The 26,215-nt window shown below is 36.0% G+C and overlaps 2 non-coding genes across 2 annotated transcripts; both read right to left on the bottom strand.

Moving 5' to 3' along the window:
• Positions 1–6,612: 6,612 nt before the first annotated feature.
• Positions 6,613–6,683, bottom strand: Trnag-gcc (transfer RNA glycine (anticodon GCC)). Its single transcript has one exon. It is a non-coding gene; the product is annotated as a tRNA-Gly (tRNA).
• An 11,006-nt stretch (positions 6,684–17,689) lies between these two features.
• Positions 17,690–17,760, bottom strand: Trnag-gcc (transfer RNA glycine (anticodon GCC)). The gene has a single exon. It is a non-coding gene; the product is annotated as a tRNA-Gly (tRNA).
• Positions 17,761–26,215: the final 8,455 nt, after the last annotated feature.

Raw genomic sequence — 26,215 nt, 5'->3', positions numbered from 1 at the left:
ATGCGCATTTCGACAAATAATGTCTCTTCAGTGATGCTCAACCGAAATGTTTGAAATCCGATACAAAGCAATACAAAATAGATAGTTGGGCAAACACGGATCCCTGGACACACCAGAGGTGGGATCAGGTGCCTAGGAGGAGAAAGCATCCCCTGTCGACTGGTCATACCTGACGTGAGCCCTATATCTTGATCAGGTTAACAGAATTATCCGTAGTCAAAATCATTGTGCCAAGAACGGTCTAACAATCGGTATGAAACACGTCAGACAGCATTTGACCTAAGATAGCTTGTACTTTCAAACTAGATCGTTATAACGACCTTGAAATTTGCAAAATGTTGACTTTAAACGAGACTGTTGAAACACCTGTACCATCAACTTTTGTGTCAGTAGCCTGCCTCGATTTAAAAACTAACCAAACGCAGAACAAACTCTTGCGTATCGAAGCAGTTGAGAGATATAAACACCATATCCAGGTAATAATGGAATATTGCTACATAAATATGGGAAGTTGACGATGGAGAAGCTGAAATCACCCCGTTTGTTATAAAGTTGAGTAGTTATTTTGCCGTTAATATCTACTTTCAATAAAATATCTAAGTATGAAGCAGAAGTGGACGACTCTGTGGTGTGTTTTATTTCGAGTTCACTGGGATATATCGAATCGGCATATGATTGAGAGTTATCATTGTTAATAGATAAAACGTCACCGATATATCTAAATGTCGAATTGAAGACCACACCAAGAGATTTTTTCTTCTCACTTGGTAGTTTTTTAATGAATTCTGCTTCATAAGAATATAAATACAAGTTAGCTAACAAAGGTGCACAATTCGTGCCTATGGGAATTCCAACAGATTGTTGGAAGACCTGATCACCAAATACCACGAAGATATTGTCAATGAAGAACTCTAGCATATTTTTTTTTAATTTCAACTTCAGAGTACTTGTGCGTTGAATCAGAGTAGCGTTTAACAATATTATTTTTGGATGACTGATCACTAGATATAAATATTTCCGTTTTCCATTTGTGTTGATGAAGCAACTGTCTGGGGTGTTGAAAAGTCTAGTCTTTAGTTTATCGTTAGGAATGGTCGCGTAAAGTGTAAATATATCTTGCAATTTTCAGGTTACAGCATCAAGTAAATCATTTCGTACTTGTAAGAAATGCTTTCATTTTGAATTGTTTAGGTTACTATTGGCACACTTATTTAGACTACGGATGACTCCATTTTCCTGATCAAGATATAGGGCTCATGTCAGGTGTGACCGTTCGACAGGGGATGCTTACTTCCCCAGGCACCTGATCCAACCTCTTGTATATCAAAGGTTCTGTGTTTGCCTTACTCTCTTTTTGATCCTAAAAGGAGTTATGACATTGACGGAGTAATCCGTAGTCAAAATCAGTGTGCCAAGAACGACCTAACAATCGCTATGTAAAACTTATACGGTGTCAATTTTGATGCACCAGATGCGCATTTCGACAAATAATGTCTCTTCAGTGATGATCAACCGAAATGTTTGAAATCCGAAATAAATATGAAGCTTTAGAGCCAAATATAGCCAAAAACAGCGTGCCAAAAAAAGTGGAGCCAAATTCGTCCAAGGATAAGAGCTATGCATGAGGGAGATAGTCCTTAATTTTGAAATGAATTTCTAAATTTTATAACAGCAATTAAATATACATCCGTATTTTCAAGCTATGAAATTCGTCAGACAGCATTTCACCCAATGATAAGATGTATTGGCAAACTAAACTTTATAACGACCATAGACTTTAAACGAGACTGTTGAAACCCCTTCTTTTAAGTTTGTCAGTAGCCTGTCTCGATTTAAAAACTGATCACACGCACAACAAGCTCTTGCTATTGAATCACATGAGAGATATAAACACAATATGCATGTGGTAATGGAATATTGCTACATAAATATGAGAAGTTCACGATGAAGAAGCTGAAATCCTCCCGTTTGTTATGAAGTTGAGTTGTTTCTTTGCCCGATTCACGATTTTCCCCCAAATTTTCTTTTTCACTTTTAATGATCAATACTGTCTAATGTGTTTAAAAGAGTTCACATAAAATTAAGGTTATACATTATTAAAGAAGCTCATTTTAAAGAGTTTATTATTTGTTCTGTAAACAAAGATTGCGGTATGTTATTGTTTATGAAATTTTCAAAAGAAATGGATATCGATCTAAGTTTATTATATCTTTCAGATTTCGAGAATGTTTGGGGTAAATGTGTCATCTAAAAGTTAAAATTTGTGACTATACAGAATTAAGATGCTTTATATTACAAAATCAATATTTTACTTGTTTGTTTGTATACATAAAAAGACTCGAGTCTTTGTTTACATAACAAATATTTAAAGCTAAAATATTCCTTTAATTCTTGCATTCAGAAGGTCAAAATTTTGGCTGTCAATATTAAATGAGTTGTAACTTAAATGTTTACCATCAAAAATGAAAAATATTTTTATCAAAAATCGTGAACCAGTCCCTTTAATACTCATTTTCAATAAAATATCTAAGTACGAAGCAAATGTCCTTTCTTCAGAAGCGATTTCATTGATTGACAAACAGGTCGCTCTTACGTGACCCAAAATAGGATGTTGTAAATTACCGTATCTATACCGGATTGCAAAGTTTCACCAAAAACTCGTACAGGATTACATTGCAAGATCCAGTAAACGTTCTACTAAGCCCCTATCTACTCCTCACGAAAACTGCTTTGACAGAGAAACTTTAAATAGACGTTCTGTGTAACAACATATGCAAAAAATCAAATATGTATTCTCCAAACTTCATAAGAACTTATAGTAAATTGGAAATAACATTCTTTTTTCCCAAATCAACATCGGTTGACTTCAACAGAGGACCTCATTGGTGGCAGATCTTACCCCTGGTGTGTCTAGTGGTCCATGTTTCCAATACTCTAAATTTTGTAGAATGAGATTGATCAATCTTTGTTATCTCCACCATCTCATAAAAAAATATATGCTAGCGGAAAAAAGAAACTGCATTATTTAATATATGTAAAAATAATAAAAATTAACAATGAACAAATTTTATTTTTGGTAATACTGTTAACAAATGTATTCGTTACAACACTTCATAATCCATTAATGTTAACGTCGAATAACGCAAATTTCAGCCCACTCAAAAGACACTGGTATTCGAACTTGAATTAACAAAGTTAACGCTTGTGACCACCATTTGCATTCACGCATGCTTGACAACGGCGCCTCAGTGATGCCAATAAAGTGTTCAGAAATGCTTGAGGGATGTTGTTCCAGATGTTGGTTAACGCCTGACCTAAATCAGTCAATGCCACTGGCTGATTTTGGTAAACGACGTAGACGTCGTTCCATTTCATCCCAGACGTGCTCAATCGGCGATAAATCGAGGGGAACAGCTGGCCAAAGCAAGACATTGACATTCTGTTGAACAAAAAAGTCCCTGACTACACGTGCAACATATGGCCTTGCGTTGTCTTGCTGCAGAGTGATGTGATTTTGCTGTCTCTGTATGAAAGGTATCACATGACGCTGAATAATTTCGTCTCGATGGTGTACCCCGGTGAGATTTCCATAGACAATTCGTAGAGGGGTCCTTTCACGTGCTGTTATTTCACCCACACCATAACGCTACCTCCACCGAATTGTCGACGTTGCACAACACAAGCGTCCTGGTACCGCTCCCCGACGCGACGATACACTCTTCAACGGTCGTCACTGCTATCCAAATGAAATCTGGATTCATCAGTGAACAGAATAATGGCCCAGTCCTGTATTCTGAATCGCAAATGTTGTCTGCACCACGCTATTCTAGCGATACGATGACGTTGAAGCAGTATTGGGTGTGTAGTCGTGTGAAAATTTTGTAAATAACTTTTAAGTTTTATGATTAAAAAGAATTGAATTTGCAATTGATAAGATTGTATAATAAAGTTCTACTAGAAACTTATGCCAAAACAATGGCAAGCATTTTGATTTTATTAAATTTCCAATTTGATGTAATTAGTATTTTCCCGCCAAAAGTTTGGTGAGCGTTTGGCGCCTGTTATAGTCATGTGACTTTAGACCAGGGTTGGATTTTTTCATATTGTCCAGTGGGTTTGAAGTGTTCAGACGTTTGAGTTTTAGTTATAGTTGGAGCTATCTCGCCATCATGGTATGTTGGGTTTTTCTTTGTTTTTATGGAAGCAATAGATTCGCAGTGGGCGCTCTTAATTATATTGTTAATATCTAACAAAGTGCATGTTTAACTTTTATTGCAGTTGCACCAAAGAAGCTTTGAAATATAGTTTACAGCTTTACATTTGATAAATATCAAGCCATAACTTTGGTAAGTTATACTATTTAGACTGTTTAAGCAATATAAAAGTCAACTAAAGCAATAATATAAATAATTTGTTTTTAATCTTATTTTTTCTCACTTATTAGATATAAATAAGTTCGCTGAATCACTTTTATAAAATTGTGATTAAAGTGCTTGAATGCAAGGTGAAGATAACGAACAGTGATCAATCTCATAACTCCTACAAGCAATACAAAATAGATAGTTGGGCAAACACGCACCCCTGGACACACCAGAGGTGGTATTAGGTGCCTAGGACGAGTAAGCATCCCCTGTTGACCGGTCACACCCGCCGTGAGCCCCATATCCTGATCAGGTAAACGGAGTTATCCGCAGTCAAAATCAGTGTGCCAAGAACGGCTTAACAATCGGTATGAAACACGTCAGACAGCATTTGACCCAATGCGAGATTGTATTGACGAACTAGATCGTTATAACGAACATAGAATTTGCGAAATGCTGACTTCAATCGAGACTGTTGAAATACCTGTACCATCAACTTGTTTGTCAGTAGCTTACCTCGATTTAAAAACTGACTATACCCAGAACAAGCTCTTGCATATCGAATCAGTTGAGATATATAAACATCATATGCAGGTGATAATGGAATATTGCTACATAAATGTGGGAAGTTGACGATGGAGAAGCTGAAATCATCCCGTTTGTCATACAGTTGAGTTGTCAGTTTGCCGTTAATGTCTACTTTTAATAAAATATCTAAGTGTGAAGCAGAAGTGGACGACTCTGTGGTGTCCTTTATTTCGAGCTCACAGGGATATATCAAATCGACATATGAATAAAATTGAATATCATTTGATATAACTTTATGCTAAGTTTCAAATGATACAATTTATATGTATATATAACATGCATTTTTTGGCGCGCTGTTTTTGGCTATATTTAGCTCTAAAACTTCATAGTTATTTCGGATTTCAAACATTTCGGTTGAGCATCACTGAAGAGACATTATTTGTCGAAATGCGCATCTGGTGCATCAAAATTGGTACCGTATAAGTTTTACGTTATGACCCCTGGGTCGAGGCCTCTGCTGGTGGACTGTTAGTCCCCGAGGGTCTCTACAGCCCAGTAGCTAAGTACTTCGTTACTAGCTTGAAAATAAGGATGTATATTTAATTGCTGTTATAAAATTTAGAAATTCATTTCAAAATTAAGGATTATCTCCCTCATGCATAGCTCTTATCCTTGGACGAATTTGGCTCTACTTTTTTTGGCACGCTGTTTTTGGCTATATTTAGCTCTAAAACTTCATAGTTATTTCGGATTTCAAACATTTCGGTTGAGCATCACTGAAGAGACATTATTTGTCGAAATGCGCATCTGGTGCATCAAAATTGGTACCGTATAAGTTTTACATGTATAAAATGTATATATGTATTTGACGTGATGTACATTTTCATGTCATTTTGATATGCGGCTTTCTGTTTGTTACAGGGCATTTCAGTTTATACTATTTATTGTGCAATTAACTCTGCAAGATAATTACATGGATGAAATATAAACACGAACTTTTGACAAGGATTTACGCTGTTGTTGTATTTCTATCCATCGTGAGTTACAGGTGCACCGCTGGATGTCTTGGTCTGATGTTGTGCTCGCGCAGACGATTACGTACAGTTTTTGGACTGATTGGTCGAAGTCCAGGAATGCTACGAGCAGTCAAACTTGCACAAGTATAATGGGGTTGTCCTGTCGACGCGACGGCACACGAGGACGCCCAGAACGTGGTCGATCCTGAGTGTTACCAGATTGTTGGAAACGTCTGCATAATGACTGGATGGTGTTCCGATGAACTCCGAAATGTCTTGCTACGATATTTTGTGCCATTCCAGCTTGAAGGATCCTAACAGCACGATTACGTTGGTTTTCGCTCAGTCGTGGCATGACAGAAGGGTAAATTTTGTCAAAACTAAAGTGCTTTCCTTAACGAATAGTGTTCAAACAAACCTTTTACACTTCTTACTCCAAACAGTATTGGCCAGTAAAACTCGTGCGTACGAACACTTCAATAAACAGCATGTGTTCACTAACCATGAAAAAGTCCTTGCATCTGAGTCGGGTACTATCCGATAGTGTTCTAAAACATCACCTTTATCGATTGTTTAGATTTTATAAATATAAACAATAAATATAGAAAAATTATATTAAATTTTATAATGCACAGTTTCTTTTTTCCGCTAGTATATGTACAAATCATGATGCGCTATGTATTGTTAATTCTGATGACATAAAAATATGCATCGGCCGGGAATCGAACCCGGGCCGCCCGCGTGGCAGGCGAGCATTCTACCACTGAACCACCGATGCGTTAAATTCTTAAGTTCTCTCAATGGTCTAAGTGTAGCAGTGCATAAATTGTGTTACCTGTATATATGGAAAACTTCATGTTAGGTTTATTAATTAGGATTATGACAAGCACGTGTCGTCTGCAGGTGAACACACAGAGAATACACAGGCTACATATTCAAGGTCCGTCTCTTAACGTTACATATTTCTGGGGTGTGATAAACGGACAAATAGATCAAGGATGGAATAGTGTAAATTCTACTTGTCCTTACGCTTCATTTCACCAAAGACTGTGTAGCAATCGAAACAAGAAAACGTAGAGGCAAACGTCAAATAGGCCGCAAAATAATACAGGTTCTGCAAATCTTATACTTTTGTTATATGAGTGAAACATTTAATAGAGCTTGATGATCATAATTTTTAGACAATTCCTTTGCCTGGAAGAAAAGGCGACAACATACTCTTAAAACTCCGATCACTTTCAAATAGTTGAATGTTACAAAATTCTAAGATTCTCGATCAATTAGATCTTAATGACAAACTTCATACTTTTCATTATTATTTGTTTGGGTAGGTACATGAACTCGGTACTCATTTCTGCTAACTGTACTTTACATGGTGATCGCGATAAATCAGACCGAACTTTAGATGGAGACGGCTTTGATTCTACATTGACCTAGTTCCAACTCGGTTGTGCCATGTGGATTTCTCAAGAGCAGTGTTGTAGATAATCGTAACATTTTACCTTGAATATCAATTTAACATTACAGCTACTTACGAGGGCTGTTCGATATGTAATGTGTATTGTACCACAGCACAATGACGCTTTGCACGATATCGTGGATGATGATACTCGTGAATAGCTCTATTGAATACCTTTCTAACGGTATAAACACGAGCCTTCAGCTCCACATAGTTTTAAACTTATAGTCATTTCAATAGAACCAGTCGTTGACCACTGTTGTAAAATGGTTGGGAAACGGGTTGAAAATATTGAAGAAATTAGAGCTTTTATAAAAGTTCGCACAAAAACTCGGTCATTCGGTAATGCAGATTTTTACTAAATTGGGGGGGGGGGATTATGGGTTTGATAAGGTATAAGTTATGAGACAGTTCGTAGGTGGAGAGAGAAATTTCTGACTGGCACAGAGTCCGTCAAAGATGCAGCAAAATCTGGCCGACATGTGACTGTAACAGGCAAGGCAAATATCTCAAAAGTCAGGGACATAATTGAAAGTGACGGCAGATACACGATTGGTGATATTGCCAAAGCTGATGGTATATCGCTCTCGCGAGCTCATTTTATTTTGAAGGGTATTTTGAAATTAGGAAAGATTTCTGCCAGATGGATACCACATATATTAACGGAGGACCAAAAACGGGTATAAGTACAAACCCCTAAGCAATTGCTCAAAATGTTTCCCAAAGTCGATTAAATACAATTTCCAAACATTGTTACTGGTGACGAATCATGGATTCACTATTTCGAACGAGTATTGATTGATGTTTTCCGCCACACTTAACAATTTTTCAGTTATCTGGTGGCGCCCAGTTTTTATTGGTGGAAGAGAGAACCCAGATATAATGTACCTGGGAAGAGACCATCGACTTTCCGAAAGTTAACTGGGAAACTTTCTCACTTACCGGCGCGAGCGGGATTCGAACCTGCGCCGACAGAGGTGAGAGGCCGTGTGATTTTGAGCGCGATGCTTTAACCACTCGGCCATCGACTCCCTTTCGAACGAGTAAGAAAAATTGGAAACAAAATATGGCAAACTAAACACGGTATAAGGCCTGTAGTTGCCAAAAGAACCATAAGCACAAAGAAGGTTATTCATTGCATATTCTTATGTGATGGTACATGTATAGCCGTACAAATTCCGGTGCAGAAGGGCAAAAGTGTTACAGGTCGGTATTACCGAGATATTATACTAAAAAAGATCAAGAAATATCATCATAAACGACGCCCTGTGTCAGGATTTAGGCATGTTCGTCTACTTCGTGATAATGCTCCATCACATACATCTGAGCTTGTGAAGCAATTTTTTAAGTCGGAGAAGGTTACGGTCTTGCCATACCCACCATACTCTCCAGATCTAGCGCCATGTGATTTTTTCCTTTTTCCAAAACTTAAAAAGTTCTTATCTGGTCGTCGTTACAAGTCCCGACAAGCCCTTGACTCAGCCATCAGTCAGTGCCTCAGAGGTCTACCTAAATCAGCGTGCCGTGACGCATTTCAGAAATGGATTCAGAGATTGAAATTATGTATTTCAAACCGCGGAGAATACTTTGAAGGGATGTAATGTTCATTTCAATATTTGAGTCGAATGCTTTTGAGATATCGTACAATACACATTACATATCAAACAGCCTTCGTATATTTAAAATGAACGTTAGTCAGATGAATCAAATTCATTTAACAAAACATTAACAAATCCCGCAGAAAACATTTTCATTCCACTGAAACACAGCTGGAATCTCTACATGTATAACAAACAGGTATAGATTTTAAACAAATTTTGTCGTCTTAGGATCAACCTATTAATGTAAACTGATATAAATGTATCATATCATAATCAAACTTTTCTAAAATGGTAAATCTCATATCAGATAAAGTTTTACAAACAGCTCCTATAAACTACTATCAAATAATTTTTCTAATATGACCTTGAAGAAGGCATATTTGTACTAAACAAATTGCATTATTTCTTCTCAACCTCAAGAAACCAGTGAAATTAAGATGTTCAGTGTGTTAACAAAATGATATTTATTATGCCCCCGAGATCACACATCTTGTTTTGTCAACTGATTCGATACACAAGAGCTTGTTTTGCGTATGATCAATTGTTAATTCAAGGCAGGTTACATTCAAACAAGTTGATGTTCAAGAGTCTCGTTTAAAGTAAGCCATTCGCAAATCCTATGGTCTATACTGATTTACTAAAAATAGAAAGTATTCTTTCTTCTCAATCTCAGAAAAACAGGAAAAAGCAGATGTTCGGTGTGCTTTTTAAAATCACATCTATTTTGTCTTAATAGGCGGTTAAATGGGGTGGTCCATCGGTTGAGACCCCAAAAACCGAGACCCCGTGTCACAGCAGGTGAGGCACGATAAAGATCCCTCCCTGCTCACAGGCCGTAAGAGCTGATTATAGACCTATATTTTGCATCCCTTCACCCGTAATGGTGACGTCTCCATATGAGTGAAAAATTATTGAGACGTTAAAGCTGTATGACCCGATGTTCATGTATTATTTTTGTACATAATTACTTTAAAGCAGATTAATTACTTTATAAAGTTATTAACTTTCCCTTTAATTACATGCTTGAAAACATCTGCATGTAAAAAAACCAGTGAGAATATTATTTATAAAGTAAATAGTGTGGTACATATATAAATCATGCAAGGTGAAGATAACGAACAGTGATCAATCTCATAACTCCTACAAGCAATACAAAATAGATAGTTGGGCAAACACGGACCCCTGGACACACCAGAGGTGGGATCAGGTGCCTAGGAGGAGTAAGCATCCTCTGTTGACCGGTCACACCCGCCGTGAGCCCCATATCCTGATCAGGTAAACGGAGTTATCCGCAGTCAAAATCAGTGTGCCAAGAACGGCTTAACAATCGGTATGAAACACGTCAGACAGCATTTGACCCAATGCGAGATTGTATTGACGAACTAGATCGTTATAACGACCATAGAATTTGCGAAATGCTGACTTCAATCGAGATTGTTGAAATCCCTGTACCATCAACTTGTTTGTCAGTAGCTTACCTCGATTTAAAAACTGACTATACCCAGAACAAGCTCTTGCATATCGAATCAGTTGAGATATATAAACACCATATGCAGGTGATAATGGAATATTGCTACATAAATGTGGGAAGTTGACGATGGAGAAGCTGGAATCATCCCGTTTGTCATACAGTTGAGTTGTTAGTTTGCCGTTAATGTCTACTTTCAATAAAATATCTAAGTATGAAGCAGAAGTGGACGACTCTGTGGTGTCCTTTATTTCGAGCTCACAGGGATATATCAAATCGACATTTGAATGAAAGCTATCATTGTTAACATCCCAATATTAAACGTCTATAAATAGACCCACGCGCGTCAGGGGAATCCCAACATGATGTATTAACTCTTCCGCAACTGTCTAGTTTTAAGGCTGAAAGAGCGTAAAACAACGAATTACTAAGAGGTATTTGATATTTTTATTTCTATTAGACTTATGGTACGGTATTGTTGTAACAAAATACACAGCTTTACACAGATAAGACCACCGATGATCTGAAAGATTGAACTGGTCACGTGACTGTCACTTGAAATGACAGAGTGACGCGGTTATTTGTAAACATCGATTTAAAATCAAATAATTTTGGTTAAAACAGGTGAAATAATTTATGATATGTCATAAAGCCTCATAACTACATACGTGCGATGATTTAATAGCGTTTTTATGAGATGGGGAAAAATATTGTAATTCGGACCATACAGCTTTAAGCAATATTCAATCAATCAGCAAGAAACAAAACATAATTGCCCACATTTTATTGAGAAGAATTTTAAGGTTTGCATGCAAAAAATACCTTTTTTGTTATTTGTTGAATAGAAACGTTTTAATAATAATTGTTAAATGTATGAATAAGATTAAAGTCTCAGTTTCATTATGATGCAATTTTCTTCTCTTTGTACGTAAATTACACATGTAGATCATCGGCAAATTATCTCCCTTGAGTTAAACATAATTTCAACCAGGAATAAATTAGAATTTTCACATCCTGCGTTTTGTACCAATCACAAAGGAGAGAAAGTGCATTTTCGAAGACTGTAAAATATTTCAATTATATATATATATCCCTGTCAGCTCGAAATAAAAGACACCAACAGAGTCGTCCACTTCTGCTTCATACTTAGATATTTTATTGAGAGTAGACATTAACGGCAAACTGACAACTCAACTGTATGACAAATGCGATGACTTCAGATTCTCCATCATCAACTTCCCATATTTATGTAGCAATATTCCATTATCGCATGTATATGATGTTTATATCTCTCAACTGATTCGATACGCAAGAGCTTGTTCTGCGTATAGTCAGTTTTTAAATCGAGGCAAGCTACTGACAAGCTATTTGATGGTACAGGGGTTTCAACAATCTCGATTGAAGTCAGCATTTCGCAATTTCTATGGTCATTATAACGATCTGGTTCGTTAATACAGCCTATCATTGGGACAAATGCTGTCACACTGGTTTTGACTACGGATAACTCCATTTACCTGATCAGGATATAGGGCTCACGGCGGGTGTGACCGGTCGACAGGGGATGCTTACTCCTCCTAGGCACCTGATCCCACCTCTGGTGTGTCCAGGGGTCCGTGTTTGCTCAACTATCTATTTTGTATTGCTTATGGAGTTATGAGATTGATCACTGTTCGTTATCTTTACCTTTCATCATTTGAAGCTCCGAGTTTTCGGTTCACATGGGGTTTTAAGAAATGGTTGGACGGAAATATACTGGGAAAATATGTTACGATTTTTTTATATTATAATGCAATCAGAGCGATCTGCGCCGTATATCAAAGGTTTTGTTGGTACATTTATCATGCTCTGTGTTGTGTCTGTGTGTGTTTGATTGAATAGAGCTGTATAACAACTTCATACATTTTTATGGTTTAAAAAAAAACACCCGCAAAACTCCTGCATAATACATATACATTTAATTTATCATGATGTAGTGACTTTTTGTGAAGTTTAAACATGTGCGGGTTGAACTTTCACACCTGGGTATGCATGCAATTGATTAAAGCTGTATGGTCCGAATTACAATATTTTTTTCCATCTCGTAAAAACGCTATTAAATCATCGCACGTATGTAGTTATGAGACTGTACGACATATCATAAATTATTTCACCTGTTTTAACCCAAATAATTTGATTTTAAATCGATGTACTTTACAAATAACCGCGTCACTCTGCCATTTCAAGTGACAGTCACGTGACCAGTTCAAACTTTCAGATCATCGGTGGTCTTATCTGTGTAAAGCTGTTTATTTTGTTATAACAGAGTTAAAATTTATTCATGTCAGGCATTATTTTATGGAAATTACCAGAAACCGCCGAAATCGACACGGCCTGATTATAAATCAGACAATCAATTTCTGACCAAAATCATTCAAGTGTGAACTAGATCAGAGAAACCAGGTATTTATGGGAATTAAAACTGCTAACTGATGAAGTACAGGCAAAATATGTAGTAAATGAGCCTTACCATTGCAGAGAAATTCAACCAATTTTTTACACGGACGGACAAACATCATCAAGCTTTAAACCGGATTGCTTTGAAATCTGGCCAAAACACATATAACTTTTTTAAAAATAAGTATTGCCTTTCAATATTATGTTTAAGTCTCTCCGTGCCTTACTCCCTGACATGATAAAATTCTTGCATCATTTTGAGATCTACATGTAACTGACTAGGTCTTTGTGTATGAATATGAATTTAGTAGTCTTTGAAATTATTATCAAGATAATGAGGCAAATTATATTTTGGTCGATGATGAAAGACTGCTACAAGTTTTAATCTGTATAATCAATCAAAACAAAATGAATGTTACAATGAGCTGTCGCGTACAGAAAGTAAAATTAAAAAAAAAAAACAATTTGTTCACATTAATGGTATGATTTGGCAAAAATAACATTCATAATACTTGCAATAACCATGTTTATGTTAAAATTTGCTCTTACTCTAAGGCAACATTGCAGCTCTGCTTGTTTCCATATAAATCATAACAGAAAAAACATGTTAGGTGTAAAAGATTGTCATTTATTTAAAATGAGAAAAAATGTGAGTCCTAAATATACAGAACGAAATTGGCTGGGAGACATACCTGCACCTTGACTAGAAATGCAATATATAAAAGTAATACACAACAGCGTTCTCCCAGCCACAATATTGTTACAAAAACAAATGCGATAAAATACAATATCATGAATCTTTACTGGAAACGAAAGTGGTGCATAAACAAGATGTGTTTGTGAAACACAAATGCGCCCGATAATGGCCAATTCCAAAGATGGCCAAAGTCACAAGGGCAAATATCTTGGTACCAGTAGAAAGATCTTGTCAAAAGAAATGCTCATGTATAATATGAATGCTCTAATATTTACCATTTAGAAGCTATGACCAATGTAAAAAAAAAAATTAAAAGTAAGTTAAATGTCAAGGTCAAAAGGTTTAATACCAACGGAAAGGTCTTGTCACAAGGAACACTCATGTGAAATATCAAAGCTCTATCACTTTTTGTGAAAAAAGTGATTAGCAAGGTTAAAGTTTTCAAAAAGTAGACCAAACTCCAAGGTCAATGTCACAGGGTCAAAAATGTTGGTACCCATGGAAAGGTCTTGTCACAAGGAATACTCAATTGAAATATCAAAGCTCTATCACTTATTGTTCAAAAGTTATTAGCAAGGTTAAAGTTTCATACAGATTTACAGAATGACAGACAGGACAAAAACAATATGCCCCCCCGATCTTCGATCTCGGGGGCATAAAAAGGCCATGAAAACCAAGGGTTGAAAATATAACCTAGTTTTGAAACACCCAGCAACAACCATCTTTGTTGGCAAAAAAAAGGGGGGGAAAGAAAAGAAAAGAAAAAAGCCTACAGAGCAAACAAAGGAAAAACAGAGCCCCGGTGTCGTTATCCAGGTGAGTCAAGACCTTATAAGAAGTGACTTAATATGTAGAAGAAGTTGTTACAACAAGGCCTGAAATATGCCTCAATTAAAATAAAATATTACAAAAGAAGTACATGTATATCATGCTGGTAAATATCCCCTCTACAAAAATTTGGAATAAACCTCAGAATATCACTAAGTAACCGATTGAGATTGTAAATTACAGTGCCATGCCATTGAATGGCGTCCATAACGAAGAAAATGTTTACACTAGTTTGTATGTTTTTAATACTTTTACTGACCTCCTTTTTCGGTTTTCCGCTGTAGGACATCATTCTCCCCACTATTACCAGACCCAACTTATCAGAATGTATGTTACTCAAACACATGCCGGTGGTATAAGCTGATGTTTGAAACATAGAAGAAATGCTGTTTTAAAACAACTTTCCATTTCTCTGATTTCTTAGTAAAAATGAGAATTATAACCAAATTTCCCCTTGTTATGCAATTTTTTGCAATATAATCAACAGATACCAGTGACTAACAAATTGATTAAAAATGTAACATTATATAAATATTGCTGTTTTTGAGGTCAATACAGTGATTAAGCCGCCTGAGTAGTACAATATTCACCGAGCCCAAAGCACGAGGCGAATAATGTACTTTGAAGATGACTAAATCATCGTGTTGACTAACACCCCCCCCCCCCCCCCCAGCAACATTCATTTTATTATATGATTTAATGATTAAATTATACAAACTCATTAAGTTATCTATGCCATCTTACTTGTTCACATACCGGCTCCTTGGAATACCGGCTCGCCGGACTATCAGACCGTCGGAATATCGGACCGTCAGAATACTGGGCGGTCACCGTCCGGCCAGGGGTCCGTTTTTCTCCCAAGTCTTCATTTTGAATTCCTCAAAGGAGTTATGACCTTGCATTGATCACTCTTCGTTATTTTCACTTACAATGAGTTATAACCACCAACAATGTTTTCTGTGATGGAGTCTTAATATGTTTGCAAAGCACATTGTGGGAGTTTGATTGATTGATTGTATATTGCTTAATGTCCCTCTCAAGAATATTTCACTCACATGGAGACGTCACCACTGCCGATGAAGGGCTGCAAAATGTAGGCCTATGGTCGACGCTTATGGCCTTCTATGCTCGGCGCTTATGGCCTTTGAGCAGGGAGGGATCTTTATCGTGTCACACCTGCTGTGACACGGGACCTCGGTTTTTGTGGTCTCATTCGAAGGACCAACCCCATTTAGTCGGCTCTTATGGCAAGCAAGGGGTACTGAGGACTTATTCAAACCCGCATCCCCACGGGATTCCATATGAGTGAAAGATTCTCGAGAGGGACGTTAAACAATATACAATAAACCAGGGCACTAGCAGTGAGAGTTCTTTAACGTGTCAACACTTGCCGCGACACAGGACCTCCGTTTTTAACGTTATATCCGAAAGACTTGTGGTTCTCACTTCTAAATGCCGAACGTTTGACGAAGGAGCAATCATTACCTATATTAACGTCTTAGGTTTGAAACGGGACTAGAACTTACGACATCCCGGTTATGAAGCGAACGCTCTAACCACTAAACTACCGCGGCCGATGACCTTAGATAACAAAACAAATAACTTAAAATGAAATAGACCCTAGTAATAAGATTCATGCTCTAAACACATATAACAGTCGGACATTTATTTACCAAAGAGCTGTGTATACATGAGAGGATATTGCATCATCGTGTCGGAAGGAAAGTTTTGTAACAACTATTCTTGGCACACTGATTTTGACTACGGATTACACCGTTTACCTGATCAAGATAAAGGGCTCACGGCGGGTCTGACCTGTCGTTAGAGGATGCTTGCCCCTTCTACACACCCGATCCCATCTATGGTATAACCAGGGGTCCGTGTTTGCCCAGCTTTCTATCTTGTATACCCTACAGCAGTTATGAAATTGATCACTATTCGTTTTCTTTACTTTTCATCATTTTATTGATAGAAGGTAGTCTTCTGACACGATAGTCAGATATTACAGTTATAGAACGTCTGAAACAATTATTCAAATAGCACTTCTGAAAAGCATCAGCCGTTCGTGAAACCAGTGGGCATCGTTGAATCTGATGGACTGTCTGTATTTGGATGGTAAGAATAATGATGCTGAAATTACATAACACATGATCACTTAAAATTTAATGAATGTTTGGTTTCAGGATTTATGATATATTATGCAGATAGAGCTTTTCGTCTTCGGGTTGCAGTCGATTTTCTTTAGGAACAGGGATTGCCCGTGCATATGCCAATGTTTTTGTACTTACCGAGGGAAAACTGCGTCAAATCATCTTTCCAGTGTGCTCTCTGCTACCTCGGGTATCAAAGTTTACAAGGACAACAGCATGATTCTAGCTTTGATTATTATAAACCTCTATTATATGCTGGTGATATTCCGCACAGTGATTCTGACTGTAGTTCTGTTTATGAGGAGTAAAACATCAAGTTTTCTAGTTGTAACATTTCCCTAATTATTGATGTTAATTGTTCTAAAAGCAATACCGACATTTGATTGCTTAAAAGCAAATAATACTGTACAGGTAATGAATTTCTTGGTTTGTCATTTCTACATATAAATCATTTTAAATTTTTAGATATAATTCATTTTGAACTTATTTCATGACGTGTTGCATGTATATATTCACAATTGTGATAGTTGCTAAGGATTACTTGTGTAGTAACTATGGAAATATAAGCATTAAACACTTTTAAAATGTACACATTTTAAATTTTGATTGAATAGATGGTGATGCGATTGGAAGATGATAAAATGTTATTAAAGTTTTAAAATTTTAAATTTTCAGAGTCTTACATTTGAATTATTTTATGAGAATGTTGATATATTTAGTGCTTTGCTAGGTAACCAATATTAAAATTATCAAGTAAATCATATATTTAGTTATTCATACAGAAATACACTACTACTCAGCAGTAACTGCAACGGGAATGATTAAATGGCGAGGGGCCATACAGGCAAATTCTCTTTAGTCCTTCTTCAGTTCGATGTTTTCGATTTTGGGGTGGGGAGGGGGGGTTGTAAATGATTTTGATGCTGGATTTTTTCGTTTACTATTTCAATATCTAGGACTCACGGCAGGTGTGACGGGTCAAAAGATGATTTCCTTGATACCTGGTCTTACCTCTGATGTGTCCAGAGTCCTGTTATGTTTGCCATTCTTTCAAGATTGATCAATCTTTGTTATCTTCACCTTCCCATTACAAATGATGCACTAATCATGATGTACGATGACTTGTAAGAAATATCAGGACATAAAAATGCATCGGCCGGGAATCGAACCCGGGCCGCCCGCGTGGCAGGCGAGCATTCTACCACTGAACCACCGATGCGTTAAAATTCCTCTCTGGTCGAAGTGTACTCCATAAAACATGTTACCTGTAGGGGCCTACATATGGGAAACTTCATATTAGGTTTATTAATTAGGATTGTGACAAGAAGCACGTGTCGTCTGCAGGTGAACACACAAATAATGCACACGTTAGATATTCAAGATCTGTCTCTCATTTTATTTATTCTCTCAAACAATTCACAATGGTACATGAGATACATAACTTTGATTTTGTAATTATATAAACAATATTTCCATGGGTATAAATGATGCATGGATATATATGTTCATTATCGCATAAAATAGAAGTGGGGGCAAAATGCATACAAAGAGATTCGGACATTTGATAAATTTACATGTTAGGGAGGACAGCAGACAACTCCTGAATTTTAGAATTAAATATAAAAAGTTTTTTTTAATGTTTTAAAGTTTGATGGTGTCATTAGGTACTTGACAATATCTAGAAGCCAAAAATTCTTTCCGTAAAGTGGATAGGGATTTATATTCTAAGATAAAGTGGGATTCGTTGGCTAATTTACCAGTATTACAGAGTTTGCAATTTCTATCATTTGCTAGAATTCCATACCACCTACCTACCTCTATGGGTAAATGGTGGTTTGTTGTCCTGAATTTAACAAGAGGTTTCCTAACATTTTTCGAAAGAATGCTTAAGTATTTCTCGAAGTCAACGTTTAGCTTAATTTTTTTTTTTTTTTTTTATTTTTATTTTTTTTTAGATGGTACCCTCTGATAAATTATTCATATCATGTGTCCTCTTCTTTATAAACTGGTCTTTTAAGGTTTAATTACAGTAGTAATTCATTAATTGACATTAGACTTTACGGAGCACTGTCCTGTCTAAATATTAGAAAAATCACAGGAATCTAAAACATTTCTCATAAAAATAACCCATGGGTTCACATTCTCATTATTGTGCATGTATCGATTACATAAATATATATATACAGTAAATACAGTTTTATTTTCTTGGCCTTGAAACTTTTTTGCTCAATACGAGATCATCTTTGATTATATAGTGACAGGCAGAGGAAAACGACCTGATTCACCATAGACCATAAATGCTGGCGTACTACTTTTCATACATAAAATATATTTCAGAAATTTAAATGTACTTTTTCATTAACATACAAAGTTTCGTACCCCCACATTTCACTGCCATAGAGTAGTACTGGCATTACTACTTTACCAAACAATTCAAACTGTCGTTCTAATGGTAAATTGAATTGTCTTATTTTTCTTATAATACCGTACAGTGCTTCCTGTGCTTGATCGACTAGACGTTTCTGTCTGTACAAAAAGATCCCCTTCTAGAAAATACAATACCTAAATATTTGAATTCATTCACACTATCAACAACATTGTAATAAAAATATTTCTAGGCTTGGGGCGTTTTAAAAACACCTTTGTTTTCTCAACATTTACATTCAATTTCCATTGAGAACAGTACACATGAAACTCATCTAATGCTTTTTGAAGTTCATCTGCGATCTCGGCCATAACAGTATCATCAGCGAAAAATAATATAGAAAGTTTTAGGTACAAAAAACAACTCATCTTCGATAGAAGTGCTAATACTCTGTAAACCAACAATATTTTTCCTATCAAAAACTCTTCTAGGTCATCAATATAAGTAGAGAATAGAAAGGGGAATACACTTTCGCCTTGGCAAACTCCGACATTACAACAGATAAAATCTTATGATATACCGTTCATACTTATCTTAGATTTTATTCCTCTATACATATTTCGTAAAAAAGTATAACATTTTCCCTTAATTTCTAATAGATTATACCAAATACCATTTCTCCAGACTGTATCAAACGCTTGCTTGCAATCTACAAAAGCACAAAATAATTTTTTTCTTCCTACTGAGTAGACTATGCGGTCTAGAGTAGGATAAGTTTTTTTTCTAAAACCTGATTGGCTTTCATTAATGAAATTAATTTCGGATGCATAGGCCTCTGAGCACTTACTCAAAATACACGTAAATAGTTTAGCACGGCAGCTAAGCAATGTAATAGGTCTATGGTGTTCTGGCTGATTCGGGTCACCCTTATTCTTAAAAATGGGTTTCAGAATTCCGATTAACCATTCGTCTGGTACAAAACCGTTGTCGTAAATCAAATTGAATAGTATTCTAGATACTGGTAAGACTACTGAAATTGTCGAAGAAATATGTTCATTAATTACTAAATCGTGTTCCGCAGCTTTATTATTTTGAAGGTTTTTATCAGCTTCTTTAATTTCTTCATCGCTGATTGGGGAGTTTAGGAAATCATCTGTTACATGTATGTCAGTACGTGTATCTGTTAAACTCTCAGTACTATTCACCTCGTCTTCGCATTCATTAAAACCTTTCAAAAAATAAAACATATCATTAATGTCTACAGCTCACGTATTGTTTTTACTGTTTGCTTTAAGAATTTTCCAATAATCTTTGGGATTACTGGAACGTAGGTTCCTTAACTTTCGCAATATATCGATTTTATAATTTTTGATACAGTCATCCATTATATTTTTGCTCGTCATTCTAAGAGTTTTTTGGTTTCATCTGTTTTATAGTTAGAATAAATTCGTGCGGCTGAATGAAATTATTTCCTTGCTGATCTACATTTGCGGTTGAACCACGCTTTAATACGTTGTACATTTTTCGGTTTGTGGGTAAATAATACCATATGTTTCTTTAGCAGCGTCAGAAAAGACATCACAAATATCACTCGTTATATTAGAAATGTTTATGGGGTTAAAATCACCTATTCCTCTCGCTAGATCATATAAATTACGTTCAATGGTTTCAACAGCCGCGTTATTAATGTTCAAACGAAGTCTTCTGCTTTGTCCTGGGGCCATGATTTTACACATGGCTGAATTTCACCTGCATTATCATTCGTCGATGTGTGTACAATGTTACAGTTTGATATCGTAAAATAAATTGGGTTATGTACATCTGAATATAAATTGCAAAATCTATTATATTAAAATCTTGTTTTACATAGAAATATATAGGGAAAATATTCTGAATAACCACTGGATAAAACAAATCATATTTTCGTGAAAGCTTCCTGATAGTGCAGATTCAAGTTTGTTAAAATCATGCCCCCTGTGGGGTCAAAGTTTTACATACAAATAGTTTGGGAACATCTTTCAGTATGTCCCAAGGTGAGCAATGTGACCCATTGGACTCTTGTTTTTTAAATGTCCTGATATATATATATATATATATATATAATTCCAATCTTATTTATTACAATTGTTTTGATTGGACAAAAATAAAGCTGAACAAGAGTTTACACATCAATAAATCCGAAAACGCGATGTATTCATACACGCCTGAAAACAAACAACATAGTGCGGGGAAACTATTCAAATTTTTGCAATTGTTAATAAAGTGAATGAATTGGAATTATAAGAATCAAACATTCTTTTGGAAGAATTTATCGATGTGTAAACTCCGGACATTTTACTCACAAACTTAACATAAAAGTGCTTCGCACTTTTATTCAGTTTGTGAGTAAAATGTCCGGAGTTTACACATCGATAAATTCTTCCAAAAGAATGTTTAATCCTATAATATATAATACTCAGGTGAGCAATGTGGCCTCAGGTGAGCAATTTCTAAATGCCCTGAATTAAGACATTATCTACTACCTACCGAACTAACATCAGGAAAACTCCAAGCTAACCCAAAACTAACAATCCACTCAGGACTATAGTAAATGGTCGACAACACCCGACAGAAAATATAGCCGAGTACGTTGGGTCGCAACTTGAGAATGCGAATAGATCCCTTGGTAGCTATGTCCAGGATACTACAGATTTTTTGGAAAAAAACTTTCAAGTGTAAAGCAACCATTACCAGATTCTTCTGTTTTATTTTGTATGGACGTGAAAGCACTTTATCCCAGTATACCTAGAAAAGACGCTCGCGATATCATTATAATAGCATTACAAGAGCGTCATGAAAAAGAGGTAGACTCAGAAAGTATATTAAAAATCCTGGATACTGTTCTTGACAATAATAATTTTAGTTTCAATAACAAACATTACATGTAGACTGAAGGGACCGCGATTGGATCAAAACTTGGGCGAAACTACGCTTGTGTCTACTTGGGGGGATGGGAACAGATTCTTCTCGAAAATTCATAACAGCTACCATTATTTTATGTACGTTATATTGATGATATTTTTGGCATCTGGACTGGTACAGAAAAAGAACTTAAACAATTCCATATAACCGCGACTGAAATACATCCAAACATTCAGCTTGACTTGCGTCTATCAAACACCAAAATCGATTTCCTTGATGTAACAATCTCAATAGCAGACGGAATCCTTTGTACTGATTTATACTGTAAACCCACCGATAAACGTGTACCTTAATAAAACCTCTAGATACCCCGAATCTACAAAAACATCTGTTCACTTTGGACTTGGGCTCCGTTCGCGTAGAATTTGTTCCATAGAATAAAAATATCAAATTCAACGGAAGGAATAAGGAAAAATCTAAGAAAACGCGGTTATTTAGATAATGATGTAGAAAATGAACTTAAAGACCCAATACGTTGAATAACATTTGGATCCTAGTGCTAGGGATGATGGGCGCTCGGTTTTTATCTCTGTACAGTCAATTATGACTCTAGTTGAGGGGTAAAACATCTTGAAGGACTGGGGCATTTTTTCATAAATTTGTTCCTTACTAGACCAAATATTCATGCTGCCTAAAGTGAAACACCCAAAGTTTGCCCATGTTATGATCTTGCGATCATAGTCGCAGCTTGGGTTCGAATATTACCGAGGCAGGGGGTCTGGGGAGCTGCGCCCCCCAGAAGCTATCGACATTTTAACAACGTAAAAGGTGTTTTTTTTTACCGAGGCAGCTGCCTCGGTTGCCTCAATGGAAGCTACGCCACTGGCGACTAACTGTTGACACATGACAATTGAACCTGAGTGCTAAATATTGTGCCATAAGACCACATTTTAGTCTGCACACAAACATGAAAACTCATCAATTAAAAGCATGCTTCTTTGTTTGCTGACTGTGATCTGCTGATTGGATTTATCACAGGATGTATAGTAATAGCTGTTCATACAGGTTGCAGTAGGTCTGACATATTCAAAGAAAGCTAAAAACATAGCCATTGATGTAAAACCTGTGTAGAATTGTATCATTGAATTGTCATTTGAAAAACGTTGGATTCCAAATCGTTCTATCTCCATCTTTTGTTGTATACTCCTTATTTCTTCATCCTTCTTCTGTAACAAAGCCTCTAATTCTTCGATTCTCACTATCTTTCTCTGCATTTCATCAGGAGGAGGAGAACTATAATGAAGGTAATAAAACATACTGAAACTGTAATGCTTCTATTTAATACATTTAAAAGAAAACATACCTCCCACAATTAAATGATGACCAGCATCCTACTGTCCAGCAGCAGTTGTAAGGTAAACCATTCAAAACAGTTGATAACTATTGCAAACTGAATATTATAAAGTCATCAGTTTGGAAACAGCTTAACTATTCCGAGAATGATTCATGTTATAAATAGATATCTTGACTTGGTGAACAATATCCTGAAATATATTAAACTAATACAACACAAAATGAAGTATAAATCTGTGCACTGCACTATATCAATATGGTAACAATTAAATTATTTTGTATATTCACACAAAAACTTATTAAATTAACATTAATGATAGATACACACATACATTATGCATTGATATTGCTTGTAAAATTGCAAATATATGTACAAGTAAATAAAACTGCAATGTACAGCAGATCATAATACTAGGCATCACATATTTTTTAACTTTTATAATTGGACAATTCACATGAATCAAAATTACCCATCCTCATTTGACATTGATATAGAATCTGTTTCATCGGGTCTCTCTCTTTCATCATCAAACTCCTGCTTTTGGTCTTTTTTCTGGAATGGGATGTTTTACAATTGGACGTCGAGTGTTGGAATCTGCCTTCCAATGGAAAATCGAAGGTACAGATCCCGGTTTCAATGTGGTTCTTACTGGTGTCCATTTAATATCACTAGGTTTGAAGTGGCGAGAGCAAATTACGGTTTGTTCACTTATCTATAAATATTATGAAATGATTATATGATTACTTGACCAAAAGAATATTTTTGGTCATGTGTTTAACTTTTGCATTATAGGCCCTAGATCATTTTTGCTCATTTCAAAGTTTGCAATTTAATTAAAAAAATAAATAAATCATGTCATCTAATTTATAATTTTATATCTTCGATCATGACAATAATGATAATTATTTTTTTCTTAGCATATGACCATATAATAGTATGTATCGTTGATAATTCGTCTTGTTTTGAAGTACACTGTAACTAGAACAAGCTATCAGCTGATCGACCTGGTCCATTGTTTTACCTACAGTTTTTCATCGGTCATAAACACTCACTTGGTATGGTGAAAGTCATTTTAATGGATGATTGAAATTCAAGAATAAATAGTAATCATGTAATACACATTCACAACGATAATATCATACGCATAACGCTGATCAGACAGTCTAGACAGTAGACTAGACTTTAGTCTAGACCTCTGCAATATCACTCACGGTAAAAAGAGGACCGGGATCTCTTCTGATGGCTTGGATCCATGCTCGCCTCATTTCTGATGCTTTTGTTATTTTGTGAAATGATAACTCTGGATTTAATCTCCCATTTCCAGTGCATAATGGTACACAACAGTGTTTGTCATTGCCCTGTCCTCCCCGTGCTGACGCTGACATTTTGTTTACCGACCTTAGCCTCGTTTTCGATTTCAGCGCGCGGCTTATGAATATTCTTCGAGAAAGGAGTATACCTGAACAACAATAGAAAATCACTATAAATATGTGAGAAGACACACATTGGCCTTAACAGGCACCTGAACGCCACACAACAAAGGGCTTGATATCAGTGTTGGGCGTGAATAAAGAGCATATCGAACTGAATGTCCTCGGTTCATGTAAGAGCTCGATACATGCACTCTAAAAATGGTGTTTAGATCCTAAACACAAAGTTAAACACATTTCTTGTGTACAGTTTTGAACGCGTTCTAAATCTAAACATGTTTAACACTTTCTGTGTTTAGGTTTTAAACATGTTTGACACTATTTACGTTTAGGTTTTGAACATGTTCAACCCAATGTGTTTAGGTTTTGAACATGTTTAAATCTCTTTTGTGTTTAGGTTTGGAGCACGTCTAACTAATTGTGTTTAGGTTTTGAACATGTTTAATTCTTTTTATGTTTAAGTGTAGAACATGTTTAACCCTTATGTTTAGGTTTTGAACATGTTTACCCTTATTGTGTTTAGGTTTTGAACACGTTTACCTCTTTTGTGTTTAGGTTTTGAACATGTTTAGTTCTCCTTGTATTTAGGTTTTGACTTTGTCTCAATTACAAAATGATTTGCTAACCTTCTATTTAAAACTCAATCCACAGCATTAAAGAGTCTCAAATAGTAGCTTTCTCTTCTATTATAGGAGAATAACATTGCAAAATCTAGCAAGAATATCCCTTGCATTACAAACTGTGTCTATGGGATCCATGATGTTTCAAATCGAACAATGCGGGTAAAGTGATTTCCTACACACAAAGAACACCGGAAAACACTTATAAACAGATATATTCACAAATACACAGAACAACTTACAAGGGGTTAACAAATACAATAACTACACTGCTGCACTTTCTAAAACACGTCCGATTGCCTAGATTTCGCGGGTAAGAGAGAGAGAAAATCACGTGCAGGCTCAGAGGACTCCGAGCCCGACCAGAAATACTAAAAATCCACCCCCCAAAATCACTACACGGGTTTAGGCGGTTCTTCTCAAATTACATTGCAAGTCTATTTCTATATTCTAATTGCCGAAACAACACGGTTGACATTTCCGCGATACATGTTAAAGACAAAACCATTAAAAATCACTTATGCACATATAAGAAGTAAACTATACATGGTTAAATATCATCCGGCAAGTACAACTTCAACAATTTTTTTGTCTTTGATATGCTAGTTTTTGCATAACAGGCACTGTCACATGTTGAATTAAAAAAAAAGGGGGGGGGGGCATCAATTGCAACTGATGTTCTCTTTCACAAGATTTAAATGAATTTTGTTCCAATGCAAAGTAAGAGTGATGCATTGGTTTAAATTAACACTAAAGGCACGTCTAATACCAGAGACAATGAATTACACTATTTTTTAAAATTCAATATGTATGTGTCCAGACCTGTTCAAGTTGAAATGGAATTCCAGATTAAAATTTTCTGGATACTCCTAAACTCTGCTCATTTCCAACAGGAAAGGGTTGAAGCCCATAGACGGCTCTTCTAATGGTTCCATCAATTTTGGATATCGACCTCGACAGTGTATACTTGCAATACGGCGTATGATGTACACTATGGTCACTAT

This window comes from Ostrea edulis, chromosome 5, assembly GCF_947568905.1.
Source record: "Ostrea edulis chromosome 5, xbOstEdul1.1, whole genome shotgun sequence".
NCBI classification, from domain to species: domain Eukaryota; kingdom Metazoa; phylum Mollusca; class Bivalvia; order Ostreida; family Ostreidae; genus Ostrea; species Ostrea edulis.
This window is presented reverse-complemented; position numbering and strand designations above follow the sequence as displayed.